The sequence below is a fragment of the Cynara cardunculus genome (assembly GCF_001531365.2).
Source record: "Cynara cardunculus var. scolymus isolate 2C chromosome LG 10, CcrdV1, whole genome shotgun sequence".
Classification (NCBI taxonomy): Eukaryota; Viridiplantae; Streptophyta; class Magnoliopsida; order Asterales; family Asteraceae; genus Cynara; species Cynara cardunculus.
Window position 1 is genome coordinate 24,372,399 of NC_037537.1, and position 16,223 is coordinate 24,388,621.

Below are 16,223 nucleotides of genomic sequence, written 5' to 3' on the forward strand. Positions count from 1 at the left end.
AAAACAGAGCTCTTTTAAGAAACCAACCACATTCGTATCTGCAAAAATAATTTTGAGACGTGGGAAGGATGTCTTTAATATATATAGAAATATATATGTATATTTATTACAAGAAGTTATAATATATATATATATATATATATTAATTTTGGATCATTTAGTAACTTAAAAGGATTCTTTACCATCTACTTACAAAATAAACACTTAAGGAGCCATTTACTTAAACACTTACCCGGTAAACGCTTAACGGTAAAATGCAACTTTATTTTTTACTAATCGGGTAAGATTTTAGTCTACCAAAATGAAATCGTATGTAATAATTTACCTGGTAAGCGCTAATTGGTCCTTGCCATATTCATCCGATAAGAGAATATGACTTGGTAACTGCTTACCCGAGTAAACATTTGGTAAATGGCCCCTTACTATTTGTTAATAGTTACCATCTCATTTACGTTATCAGATAAGGGTCTTTTTCTCACTTATCAAGTAAGATTCTTGATCTTTATTATATCCTTTACTAGATAAGATTTTTTATCCTTATTATACCTCTTAATGGGTAAGATTATCAGTGTTTATCATGCTGACCGGATAAAGTAAATAACACCTGGTAAACGTTTTCTGGGTAAACAATCGGTAAACGATCGTTTAGTTTATTTTAAAATAGATGTCTACTTTAAAAAAAAAAATAAGTGCCTATTTTTTTTTTCAATTTTGGTTGTGTCACACCTATTATTGGTAAAAAAAAAAATAGAGAAATCTTAAATTAAAAAAAAATATATAGCATATCTCTTTTAATTAAAACTAAAATGGTACTCACGCAATGTAGCGAGATATATCTCAATTTTAATGTTTCGTTTTATTTCTTTTTTTGTCTCAGTCAATATTATAATATGATTTTATGTGTTTTGGAGAAAACGATAATGTTTTTAATTTTGAATAAAATATAAAGATATTATAAAAATTTGAAAAAGAATATTGATATTAGTATTAAACTAACTATTTAATATTTCTCATTTTTTGTGTATTCTTAATTCACTTTTTTTTTAATTTTTGGTTTAATAATATAATTTTTTATAAGGATAATGATCAAGTATTTTGTTAGAAGTCAATGATTATTCTAACTATATTTTACATTTTTTATATTTAAAATGAGATATTTATCGTCTATTTAATTATGTTTATTTGAAGTTAGTTACACGGATTCAAACATGAAGCTTTAATAAGTTGTACTTACGCATAATTTACTTGTAATCTTGAATTTTAAGTAATATGCATCAATAAACAGTACTTCATGCATAAAAATGGTTTTTAAAAGTTTTTGTCAAATGATTTATAATATAGTATAGATAGTTAAAAATTTATCTTGTACTTAAAACAACTTGAATTAAATTATTTAAAAAAAATGGACGAATTGTTTCAACAGTAATTTTTGAATCACGTAATAAATTTTAAAAGATGTCGTATCAGCATATGGTCCATTAAAAGATTTCGTATTAATCAAGTATCGTGTAAGTTGATTTTACGAAAAATGTTATCACATGCATACATAAGCTTTTAGTTATAAGTTAATGGCGTGAGAAATGGTGACGGGATCTAAAAGAAAAGTGAAAACGATAATGATCAGTATTCTATTGAATGAACCAAATAAGTGATCTCCAATAAACTTATCATGCCATATGGACCAAAAGTATAGCGTACTCTTGTCAATGATTTAGACGTTCCCTTAGAGTTACGTTTTAAAAAAAGTACAATGATTTTTCCGTGATTCGTCGTAACTTTTTTTTTTATCTTTTTATATGGTTTCGAGATTAAATTTCTTTTATTTGGAAATTATTTTAATTACTTAATACTAACATGATTCATTTTAATTCACAATATATTTTTGTTTTGCTATTAAAGAGTTTGTGCATGCTTGATTAATAATCATAATATGTTAATTCAATAATGTATTTAATCAAGCATTACATTAATTCATATTAATCGTCGTCTTAATTGTGGCTTACTAGTTAAGCCTTGATAATATGTAATGAAAATCTCCTCTTTCGCAGGTTCAAATTCAGTTACTACCGGAAACCCTTGTGACTATTGAGGTTTTCTGCAATGACTTTAGACAATTAGTGGTCGACTGATCGTTAAACGAATTAGTTGACGTGTGTAAACTAGTCCACGTACTTACAGTTTTCAGAAGAATGAAAACGTTACAATTATTTGAATACGGTTCATTATATTAGTCACATGTTCTTGATTTTATTATTATACTTTTTTTAAAATATATTCAGTATATTTTTTTAATCATCTAAAATTCAACGTATTACTGATGATTTATATAACTACACTATGAATACGAAATTATTTCGTATTTACTTGAATTTGTTTGATGTATAGTAACAAAAATTTAAAATTTCATCAAAGGGTTTTTGGCCTAGCGGTATGTGAGTCTTTGGCCTTTTAGGAAGATAAGGGTTTAAGTGTCATAAAAAAAATTAGGAGGATGTATGAGTTTATTTGTTTTAATATCAATAGGATGTGTACTACTACTTATAACCATAAGGGTGGTAGTAGTACTAGTGGTGGTGGTGTAAGGAGTCATGGGAGGGAGCATTGTGTGACATTTCTAAATAATAATAATTGTTGGTTGTGATTTACCAAATTACTATGTTACCCTCATTATTTTTATTAATAATAATAATTGCATGTGTAAATATTTTTAATATATTGATTTGGTTGCACTTGTGTTTAAGATGTTTAGCATATAATATTAGTATTGTAATAAGATTACAGTTAATAAGGCTTCGAATCCTGTATTATGTGGCATATTTAATCAGTAAAATGAGCTAGTCTTAATTTATAACGGTTTTTTGTTTGAAAAATCCAATTAAGCTCTGCAAGCCATACACGAACCAAAAAAGTAGGAACTGTCCATGTGTCTTGGTCTAAAGGGATGTATGTTCCACCGATCGAAAGAGATGACATGCATGCCTTGTTCAAAACTGATAAATCATTAACTTCAGTTGTCGCTCCCGATAAATCTTGACAAACACTACTACATGTTTGTCAATTCTTCATGTCATCATTGTCAAGAAAGGATAGGTAGTTCCAACACTGCACATATGCAGATTTCGTGTACTGTTACACATACTTAAAAACCAGTAACGAATTATCTCATACGTTAAATATACATGCACCACTGTCTTTCTTGAAACCCCACAATGTTTGCAACCTCCATTAGATAGATAAAAAAAAGACACCATCCTCCACTTTCATTTGATAAAAATAACGTTGTGTTAATATAGACGAAACAAAACCAAGCAAGCGTAATATATCTGACTCAGAGATACGGTTCGAGGAGGGATGATATACTGTAAACGGACCTTATCTTTACCCCAAACATAAAATGGTTATTTCTATGAAGACCTCCACCTTGTGAATAGTGTATGAAAGAGAGAAAGATGTACATAAATTCAAAATGTTAATGTATTATACCGTACAGTCATGTTTTTCATAACCGCTTTTTTCTGATCTTTAACCGATTAAATTTGCGGAATCATAGACTCATAATCCACTACTATATATATATATATATATACTTTCAGTTCAAGACTAAAAAAATGTGACCCAGCAAAGTTTCAACATGAAACCTCGCGTTTGTTATGTTACTGTAATAAGATATCTGATTATTGTCATGTTGGTTGAAGTACCTGAAATGGAGTAATTAATTTCATTAAAGTTACTCCTACCAATAGTAAAGGCATCAACCTAAATGCTTTAAAATTGAACTCCTACAATTGATTACACAATGTATTGTAGAGAGAAATGTGGTTGGAAAATAAGTGATCATTTTAATAGAAAAAAATATTAAGAAAATTGATAATTTAATTTATGGTATTTTATTTTGAATTATGTTCTAACTTTAAATAACTTAAGTTGAAGCATTTCAGTTTAATTAGTAATTTTTTTTTATTAATTGAAAATTAATTATTTTTCAAACTTTTTCTGACGATTTTTTTCTGTCAAAAATTGATGGTGAATCAGTGGCGGATCGGGAAAAGTCGACCTTTCGATGACTTACGTCACAAATCCGCCACTAATTTATGAAAAAATTAATATTAATTATTTTCCGGTGGATTTATGACTAATCTTTTTTAGATTTAAAAAAAATATTTGGTCATAAATCCATCACAAGTTTATATAATTTTAAAACTAAAAATTTGATTAAATAATATTAACGACGAATTAGTGACGATTTTAATTACATATCCGTCACTAAAATTAGTTAATTAAAGTTTGATTTTTTTGATATTCTCCTAGGGTGTTTGTACGTTTATGAATACTAGAATGGTACTTGTGCAATGCATCGAGATACATCTTGATTTTAGTATTTCATTTTATTTCTTTTTTATGTCGATATAATACGGTTTTATGTGGTTTGAAGAAAGCAATAATGTTTTTATTTTTGAAAAAAATAATAATTTGAAAATATTATAAAATTTGAAAAAAATATCGATATCAGTATCAAATTAACTTTTTTAAAAGTTCTTGTGTTTTGGTGTAATTTCTTTAATTTAATTTTTAATTATAATTTAATTTAGGTTTAGTAATATTGAAATTTACTTTAGGTTTAATAATATAATTTTTTATAAAGATAATAACTAAAGTATTCTGTTAGAACTCAATAATTATTCTAATTATATTTTAGATYTTTTATATTTAWAATGAGATRTTTATCCAATATTTRATTATGTTTATCTACARYTARTTRSACRAACTCAAATATGGAGCTTTAAWAAGTTGTACTTATGCATAATTTACTTGTAATCTTAAATTTTAAGTAATGTGCATCAATAAACAATACTTCATACATAAAAAATGATTTTTAAAATTTTTTATCAAATAATTTATAATATAATATAAATAGGAATAAATAAATATATAGAATATATAAAAATCATAAATACTCTTTTGAGATACGGGAGTGGTTGAATGGATTGATTATTTAATACGATATTAATATTATTTTTATTTTTAATTCCTAATAATCATTTTAAAAACTAACATTTAAATCCCTCCTTAAACCAACAACTTTCATTTGAGAACTGCATTTTCATTAATAATCATAAAATTGTCGTGAACGTATCAAAGTGTTCATATCCATAATTAATAATAAGCGTGAATTTTTTTTATAACATTCATGACGAATATTCTGGACACGTGGCATACAATCAGTAGTTCTTAGATTTGCAACAAAAATCCGATTCTTAACATAACTTGCCCTTCTACAAGTATACGATCTAATTATTTGCTAAATCATAAGCGCAAATTGTGTTTAAAAGTAATCTAATTTCGTTACATTATCATTTTAGAGAACGTATTTTCAAGAAACACAGTTAAAAATTTATAGTTATAGAATAATTTGTTTAATAGGACTGTAGTTTGGAAAAATGTCTAATTACACATGCGGTGACCGAAGGTCAAAAGTGTCTGAATGTCACACGTTCGAATCCAATGAGAAATAAAAATCTCTTTGTTCCCATGGAGGTTCAAATGCAGTGTTCAGACTACCCGTAAAGCAGATGGCCGTTTTGGGATTTGTCGGCTCGTATAGTGGGTTGGATATTCAGGTTAATAAAAAAAAGATTTATTATTTTTAAAAGATTTTTGAAAATTGGTAAAAAGAAATGTCAACATAGAAAAGTCAAAACCACTCTTTTTATTGACTTGTTGACTATTGCATGGAAGGACTTCAATTTTGTTACCTTCTTCTTTTCTTTGGCCGGCAATGTTGATAGACTTTTAATTATACAAAAGTTTCATTTACACCCCTAATCTATACATATTTACTTCATAAGCCCTTTTACTTTCAAACCTTTTTAAACAATCTTTTTATTGTTAAATTTACTTGTAAATTGTAATAAATAAAAACATAAATTCACTAATTTCTAATTTTATTATTGAATTCTAGAAATCGATAAACCATTCGAATTTGATTATTTTGGACAATATCGACCAAAAAAGTTAATAAAGTTAAGGGGCGTTTACCTAAATGCTTACCCGGTAAGCGCTTACTGTTAAGAATCAACACTATAATTTATTTTATCGGGTAAAATTGTGGTACATCAAAACATATTTTATGCAACAATTTACCTGGTAAGCACTTACCCGGGTAAGAGTCRTYACSCTCACTTACCGGGTAAGACTCTTCATTCTTATCATCACTCTTACCGGGTAAGATTCTTGTCTCTTGCCATGTTCATCCGGTGAGGAAAATTGCACAGTAAGTACTTACCAGGTAAACGTTTAGTAAACGGCCCCTAAATTAATAAATGTTTAGTTTTTTTTTAAAGCGGCATGCTATAAAAAATGGTGATTTATCACGGAAGATTCAAGCAATTATGAGGTTTTTCGAGTATGGCTGTGTATACGATCATGATAACTTTTCGATGTTTGTTCGATAAATCACTAAAATTTTCTAACATGTAGATTCATAAAAGCGAGGAGCTTCAAACGAAGCCATCTTTATATGAATTATGAGTGAAAACGTTACGACGTCACACAAAAATGTTACTGCATTTCAACATAATTTAATCTAGAGCAGGACCAGATCTGTATAAAAAATTAAAAATATAATGAACGGAAATGTAATAAAGGAAATGTAGGGACGGTATCCAATTATTTCAACACAACACAAGTACCAAAATATAGTATACTCAATAATCGGCTAAAAGCATCTCATCGTAATACTCATGTTCGATTTAAAACACTTTTGTCAAAATACTTCTAGTATATAGTAATATCCCAGACACTAAACCTATACCAATCAACTAGGTAGGTCCCCACTTGTCAAAACACCGAAAGTTGGAGCGAACGGACGAAAGAAATCTAGTTGCTGAGTACGAGACGCTAGCAATTAAAGATGAAGAAAAACAAAAAACCATGAGGGTGAAAATGAAACTGGCATATAAACCGAACAGTATAGTGGTCTTTCTCTTTCTGGGTAAGCCAAAATGCAGAAGGTGACATTAAACAGCTATAAATATAGAGTTTTTCTCCCCTTGGGTAAGACAAGATCTTTTTCCTCGATTAATACACTTGTGAACTTCAATATTTTAATATGGAGTCAAATTTTTATAGTCGATTTGTTAAATCAGTTCACCTTATTTACTTTTTAGTTTTACTTTCCCAGAACCAAATATAAATGGAAATGAAAAACATAAAAAAAGGGTAAGTAAATTAACAGTAGTTTTATATAATTTTTCAACATTGATCCATTATATCAGATTATCAATATCAGACAGTTATACCAGCAATCTGTAATGTGTGCTTAAGTGCTTACTGTTCAAAAAATATATAAAACAGACGGTCTTCGATTACTGTTCATAAACGAATGTGGGTTAAAGAAATGGACCTCAAAGTAATTTCACTTTGCTTGCACTTTACCCCTTCTACTATGTGAAATGCCATGTGAAAGACTGAGAAAGAGAGGGCCAAAGTGTTTGTTTTGGACCAAAGCATATGAAAAAGAGGACTAAAATCAATTTGGCCATACCTCATTGTTTTCTAATACCCCCTTTGGAAATCATGGCTTCAAAACACTTCTCTTTTAAAATCAAATCTTGTGTGATGTGGGGTCTGTAAAGAATAAGATGTATTAAAAAAATTGTCTGTTTATTTGAATATCTGAAAAACCCACATCTGACATCTATGGTTTTTGTTATATGACTGTTATTTTGGTAATATACTGTATAAAATACCAGTCTAGATAGTTGAAGTCGGTGTTATTAGACAATTCCAAAAGGGTTTCAGACCCTTAGAGAAGTCAGGTTCGACCATCTTTCTAAATGTCAATTAAATGTTTGTGTTTTTTCACAAGTCATAACAAGCTTCATATGAGTAGTGTTTGTCATGCTTTTTTTTGCCGATAAGTGCCGACAAAATCATGATAGCTTTGTTCGAGATCTCAAATATTGTCGTTTTTCTTTTATGTCAGCATCCCAAAATTATTGACAAGACATTGCAGTATGCCAAGAGCTTACTTTGGTAGATGGGTATTGATACGAACATGAGTTGTACCATTTTGATTGATCACGAGGGTCAAAATGGGCAAATTTATTATAGTACAAGTCATTTATGCACAAGTAGAAGCAATATGGTGGGAGATTTCCCCTAACAAACAAGGGTCCATTGAAAATTAGGATAAGGTACCAATAATAACTACCCTTCTTTCCTTTAATCAACCTTTCCTTTATGAAAAATGGCTTCCCTCTTTTTCCCTTTTTCCCATCTATGGCCACTGGCCATGTGACATGAGTGGACTCCAAAACAAGCAACCCACATACATTAAGGAACAAAAATTCATGATGGAAATACAATTAGGTATGTATGATATAACAAATCTTATATATATATATATATATATATACACATATATATACACACACACACACTTATTTATTGAAGTTTATACGAGAGCAACACCCAAATAAAAGAATAAGAAAACGGTCAATCACATGTGATTTTATATTAAAATCGGGTGTGAAATCACATGTGATTCATGCGACTTTGGTCGCAACTTGAGGTTCTTGCTAAGTCTCGCGCACACCCTGGTATTGACCGTTAGCGCAAAATTACATGTAATTTTGCACGTGATGTGGCCGTTTTCGTGTTTTCTTATTTGATTATTGTTCACAATTCCATATAACCACTTATTTTCATATATCATAAAATACAAATTTACACATTTGGTCCCACTATATACAAAAGCTACATTACAAAAGTACCTACCAAATCTTTTCATATAATCCCAGTACAAGACTTGTAAATATAACAAGTATTCAGGTACAACAATATCACATCAAAAATCCACATGCACGCAATCATAAATTTTTCATAATTTCTCCTTCCCCTTATCATCTGATTGTGTTCGACTTGTAATGTACATTTTAAAACACCAAAATAAGGATTAGACCATGAGGTCTAGTGAGAAATCCATTTGATTGTTATTACAGAGTGAAAATACCACAACACTTTTATAAAACTCATATTTATATAAATAACAAATATACAGCATTTTATCAAACAAACCTCTTTTTGTCGCATCAAAATGATGAGACAATATCCACTTATCGCATCAAATAATAAAATAACCCTTTTGTTGCATTATACATAAACTCATTGCATCATATAGATAAAACCATAATTTTCTCGCATCACAAAGGTGAGACAACCTCATTTCCTTGTATCAGACAGATACGAGAACCCATCTCATCGCATCCAATGTATGCGATAAGCACATCTTGTCGTATCAATAGGATGCGACCTCTTAACTTGTCGCATCACAAGGGTGCGACAAACTCCCTTCTCGCATCACAAGGATGTGATGACTTCCACTCGATACAAGGATTAATCTGGTGCATCTCGATACACTAACGTGCATTTAAGGATGAGGATCCATTCTTATGCTTCTCACTCTAACTCTTCTTCTCATCGGAACTTAGCCATATTTAGTTAACCAGTCAATTTTTATAAAATCTTAATACTTTATACAGTTTTTTATACTAGATTTTAAGATTTATGTATTTTTATCATGTAATAGAGGTACCTCCTAATATAAAATTAAACGACAAATACTACTGATTTTGCACGTAATTGACCATGAAAAAAAGATTGAAAGTTAGGGCAACCAACATGAGTGTTTCGTGAATTTAGCATAATTTTGTTGACTTTGACTAAACCTTCCACTTATTATTTTAAAACAATTATTATTGGTCAAAAGTGTAAGAAAAGATTGGTAACGTTTTCTTTTAAATGTGTCAAATATAATCAAATAAGTAATGATTCATAACAAAAAGAATTAAGAATAATGGTTAAAAAAATACTTATTTCAATTGTTAAAACGTGTGTAATGCAAAATGATTATTGCTTAAAATACATTATGACAAATTGCATGAAAAAGTAACGTACTTTAACTTGATTCATATTTTGGGTAACGTACTTTTAAAACTTTCATTTTGAGACCTAAGATGTAAAGTTTTAAACATTTTAAGTACTCGGGTAACCGGTTGAAGCATTAATCGGTTACCATGTTGATGTGGTATCCGATTAATGCTACAACAAATAATACCGAGTTAATACCACATCACTCGCCACATCATCATGGTAACCGGTTAATGCTTTAACCGGTTACCCGAGTACTTAAATGTTTAAAACTTTACATCTTAGGTACCAAAATAGAAGTTTTGAAAGTACGTTACCCAAAATATGAATCAAGTTGAATTGCGTTACTTTTTTATGCAATTTGTCCATATATAAATTTATATATATTTTCATGTCAACTCGGCAAAAACCATCTAATTGATATGGATTTTTTAAATATGTCACATGTCGTGTCATACTTCTATCCTTCTAAGTAACGTTTAAATGTAAACTTTGGTTATTTAACGAAAAGAGTTCCCAAAGTGGTCAAAACGTGAAATTAATTTTGTAAAATAACTATTTTTGTAAAATTTTCAAATATAATATTGAATTTTATAAAGAAAAACGGTTTTAACAAATCAAATAATAATATTTTGATTAAAAAAATTTAATTATTAAATAAATATATACTTGATAAGCTTTTAACATAATTAGTCTAAGAAAAGTTGTATTCAATACACTATGGATGCATTAACAACACACTGAAACAATAAAACTCTAAAATACTATATGTATTTGTTAAAAGGGTTTGTAACCGACAATTTCTAAATCGACCCATTAAGTTGGCAGGATGTTGAATGGAAAGTGTGTATCTGTGAATGTAGAAGTGTCAGTATTTTTTGTGCATTCAGAGTAAATATAAAAAGGGTATTCACCCCCTTCTCGAGCATGGCCAACGGACCGATCTCATGGTCAGTACGGGGGAGGTAAATAATGCATGCATCATGTTGGTAGATTATCAGTGCCCGTGCTTGAACCCGACACCTCACATATATGGATTACACTTACATCGGTGCGGCTATGACAAAGAAAATGAAACATACTTGGCTTCTGGATTCTATACTCAGTGAAGAAAGCAGCAAGAAGTTGTATGACACTTGGTTGATATTAATCGAAATATAATCCACAATAAGCAAACTCTTCAAGGCATGTGTATACGATGTCTTCTTGCAAGGTTGGCTAGACATTTCCGAGGCCTTGTGTAGAAATTTAAACGTGGTCGTCTATTTTTGTAAATATATTATCTACTAAACTATGTATTATGAGATTCAATAGTAAGTCCTAAGTTTAAAGCGTATTTCAGAGCACAAAATAATTATTAGCAACATCCAAGTAAAAAGAAAACCAACCACTAAAATAATAAAACCCTAAATCACAAAAAAAGTATACTGATGAGTTGGAGGTTTCAAGATATTTGAACTACCCAACCCAACTAGTAAGTTTTAAAAAGTCCCGGCGCATTAAACAAATTTAAGACATAAACCCACATAACGCGTACAAGTTGGGTTGGTAAAATTGTGACATAACAACACTGCAACAACATACTTGAATAACCGTGAATCACTACTACCGGTTAATTGGCTATTTACACTACATAATAAACAAAGAAAAAAAAACTAGATTAACACCAAAAGAAAGTTGAAGATCTTGCAAATAAGAAAGTAAATTTACGATATAGTTATGTATATTTATGAAAAACGTTTAACCAGGTATCTGTCATGACCATGCAGACATTTTTGGCAGCAAATACATATAAACATATAAACATATAAAGGAGTATCAGGTTCATCAGATCTAACCTAATTCTGACTCAATACCTAATGTTTAAAGATTTTACAACTCTATTAACATCAGACAGTGTCATATTAGACTCGCAAGATATATTTAATTGGTGGGATATTTATGCACCCCTGTAACAAATGACGATATTGGGCCAAATATTGTATTCAAAATAAGTGGACTTGTAGAATATGATTTGTTAAAATTGAGTATTGAAGCCCAAATCAAAATTTTGAACGATAATGGGCCAGCCAATGTTAAAATAACCCCAAGCCCAAAAAACTTTAACGACTAATCAACTATATGGAAATATTAAAATCTATTAAGAGTAAGGGGTCGTTTACCAAACGCTTAACCGGTTAAGCGTTTATCAAGTCATATTACCGTACCAAATAAATATGGTAAATACCAAGAATCTTACCCGGTAAGAGGGAGACAAAGACCAAGAGTCTTACCCGGTAAGTGAAGACGACGACTCTTACCATGGTAAGCACTTACTCTGTAAATTGTTGCATACGATGTCGTGTTGATGGATTAAAGTCTTACCCGATAAGTATGTCGTAGTGTTAAATTTTACCGGTAAACGCTTATCAAGTAAGTGTTTGGTAAACAACTCATACATTATGTTTTTTGGTTTGTTAAAAGTTATGAATTTCGTTTTTATGACTTTATGATTTTCATTCTTATGGTTTGCAATTTATTTCTATTTTTGTCTATGAGACTAAAAATTATTTTTAAGTATGAGGGACTAAAATATAAATAAATTGTGAATTATAAAAACATAAAAAAAAAATAAAGTTTAAATCATAAAAATGAAAACAGTAATAAATTAAAAACCATTAGAATGAAATCCATAATTTCAAAATTACAGAGATAAAAATAGAAATTTTCTACAAATCGTATTATCATAGGGATTAAAAATGTAATTTACTCAAAACTTGATAATAATAGAAAGATGGGAGGTTGGCATATTCCTTTGTACAGATCTGGAAAATCGTTCCAAAAACGTACGAACAACCAAACACCTATTAATTCTTAATAAACAAATACCAGATTCCAAATCTCAGATCTTTCTCAAGTCAAACGTAAATTAATCCCGCCACCAATCGCCACCCACACCTTGCGGCCATTTACGACGGCGATGGCGACGATACTTCTCAAAAACATAATTTACGAAACCAGTCACGAACTTTACATAATTTGCAGTAACCACCCTTCACATTTGAAAGTGATCTGGTTTTCAGTTAAACGGGTTTGTATTACAAATATTATTTTTCATCGTGCTATCAATGACAGACCAGCGAATTTCTTTGAGCGGCTGTACTATCGATGACTTTAAACACCCTAACATAAATCAAAATAATAATGTCATATTAGGTGTCGTTTGTTTAAAAAAAAAACACTTTTTAATTACGATTTATATTTTACCGGATAAAAAGTTAGGCTAATCAGATTTTCTTTTCCTGCAGTAAAAGCTTAAAACGTCTTACCATCCTTTTACTGATAAGAGGTAAATTCATGTTTTATTAGCCTGTTAATACAATCTTATTTCTCTAACATCTATTTGTAGACTTGTTATGAGGGGTAAAATAGGCAATTATAAACATTCAGTCATTTATAAGTTTTTAAAAAAATAGTCTTATTGATTATAATTCCAGACTTTAACACCACCTCTTATCAATTAAAAATGAAATAAGACTTCATACTTCAACACTTCCTCTCATCAATCGTAAGTAAAATAAGAATTCAGACTTTTCAACACCTCTTAAAAACAAGCAACGCCTTAACCTTTTTGTAATATACTTCTTTTTTAAATGTCCTATTAGGTCTATCATAAACCTGTCATATATATATATATATATATATATATATATATACTATATATACTATATTATAAAACATTTGATAGAACTTTTAAAAACCATTTTTTATGCATAAAATATTGCATATTACTTAAACTTCAAGATTACAAGTAAATTATGCATTAACTACAACTTATTAAAGCTCCATGTTTAAATTTGTGTAACTAACTACGGATAAACATAATCAAATAGAGGATAAACATCTCATTTTAAAATATAAAAAATCTAAAATATAATTAGGATAATTATTGAGTTTCTAACCGAATGTTTAATTATTATCTTTAATAAAAATTATATTATTAAACCAAAAATAAATTACTTTGTTATTATACCTAAATTAAATTATAATAAAAAAAATGAATTAAAGAAGTTACACAAAAAAACGAAAACTATTAAATAGTTAATTTAATACTAATATCGATTTTTATTTTATTTTTTATGTTATATTCAAATTTATATCATTAAAAAAAACATTATCGCTTTCTCAACGTAAAATTATATTACATCGATATAAACAAATAATAAAAATTAAACATTAAAATGAAGATTAATCTCGCTACATTATGCGAGTACCCTTTTAGTGACATCTTAAAGTATCTTATAAAAAAACTAATAAGACAATTTACTTTTTAGTCATCTTAGGTTGTCTAACTTCGTCTATAAAACTTGTTAGACCCCTTAAAATTCATTTTAATAAATTATTATATTGTATAAGAGGCTCAATTATTGTCCCTATAAAATTACGTTTTATCAAACACTATATTATAGTGTCCAAGAACCGTTAATAGCATCTTCAACATATTTTTTATAATTTCTCTAAAATAAAAAATAAAAATCAATATTTTTAAAAAAGTTACATTCAATTCCAACGTTTCCTTATTTTAGTGAATTTCAACATCATTTATATTATTAAAATATTCTATAATTTTTATCATCTACATTTAGGGCGTGTTTGGTTTGCTGGATTTGAAGGGATTTGGAGGGATTTGGATTTGAAATCCATTCCAATCCCACGTTTGGTTTGTAGGAATGATAGGATTTCAAATCCTGGGATTCACTTGAAATCCCACCAACACTGGATTTGAGAATCCTTTGAAAATACATGGGATTTTGAAATCCTTCATCGCTTGCCCGACTCATCGCTGTCTCCTCCATTGGTATCGATTTCTACCTTCATCGCTGTCTCCTCCGTTGCCCTTCGTCTCCGTTGCTCACCGCCACCGTCGTCGTCGCCCTTCGTCTCCGTTGCCGTCGTCGTCGCCCTTCATCTCCGTTGCCGTCGTCGTCGCTCTTCGTCTCCGTTGCTCACCGTCGCGTCGCCCTTCGTCTCCGTTGCCACCGTCGTCGCCCTTTGTCTCCGTTGCCGTCGCGTCGCCCTTCGTCTCCGTTGCCACCGTCGTCGCCCTTTGTCTCCGTTGCCGTCGCGTCGCCCTTCGTCTCCGTTGCCGTCGCGTCGCCCTTCGTCTCCGTTGCTCAGCGTCGCGTCGCCCTTCGTCTCCGTTGCCGTCGCGTCGCCCTTCGTCTCCTTTGCTCACCGTCGCGTCGCCCTTCCAGGTAAATCCCTTTTCCCCTTTTCCCCTTTTCGATTTATCTCTACACTATGAACACAAATTAGGTTAAATGCTTCAATTTTGACAGATTAGGTTGAATATACATGAACATAGATTAGGTTAAATGCTTCAACTTTGACAGATTAGGTTAAATGCTTCAATTTTGACAGATTAGGTTAAATGCTTCAAATCCAATCCTGCAAACCAAACACATGATGGATTTTAAATCCAAATCCCATGGAATCCAAATCCCTCCTGGGAATCCAAATCTCTCAAAAACATTCCTGCAAACCAAACGCACCCTTAGAAAACTTTATATATAAAAAAATAAGTCAATTTAATCGGTAAGAAATATTAAAATTTTATCTGTCTCTATTAGCGAGTTTCAAAAAAAAAATTATAAACCACAAGGGTGGTGTCTGATTGGTTTGAGCTTGACTCCAAAGATCAAAAGTAACATGAGGTCTCAAGTTCAAATCCAAGAAGTAATAAAAATCCTCTTGTAGCCACGGAGGTTCAAATGCGGTGATTCCGGGCTATGTGCAATTTGTAAAGCAAGTGGTCGCCTTAGGATTAGTCGACTCGCATAACGGGTTGGATATACAGGTTAATCAAAAAAAATCTTTATATTTTACGGTTTTTTGTAAGGTTTTCTATTTTAGAATACACGATAGAAAATTTTCTGATACAATATAGAAAATAAAAACTTCATTTTCTTTTACCAAACGGCATTTGACCTAGCGTTATTTGAGTCTCTTGCCTCTTAGAAAATCAAGGGTTCAAACCTCACCAATGATAAAGAGGGTATGTGTAACACCCCCGTCTCGCGTGGTCAAAGACGAGAGATGCCACAATTGGAATAAAACAAACAACGTGCTATATAAAACAGAGCGGCTAATAAAATTTACCAAAAGATAATTACATAACCACAAATGGAGATAACGTATCTCAAAATACGGTCCCAAAATATCAACATGTCTACATTAGTCATCAAAAGTTTAACAAACGTATGACTTAATGGGTTATCTTCAATATTGTCATCTCCGTAGCTCTCATCCCAAAA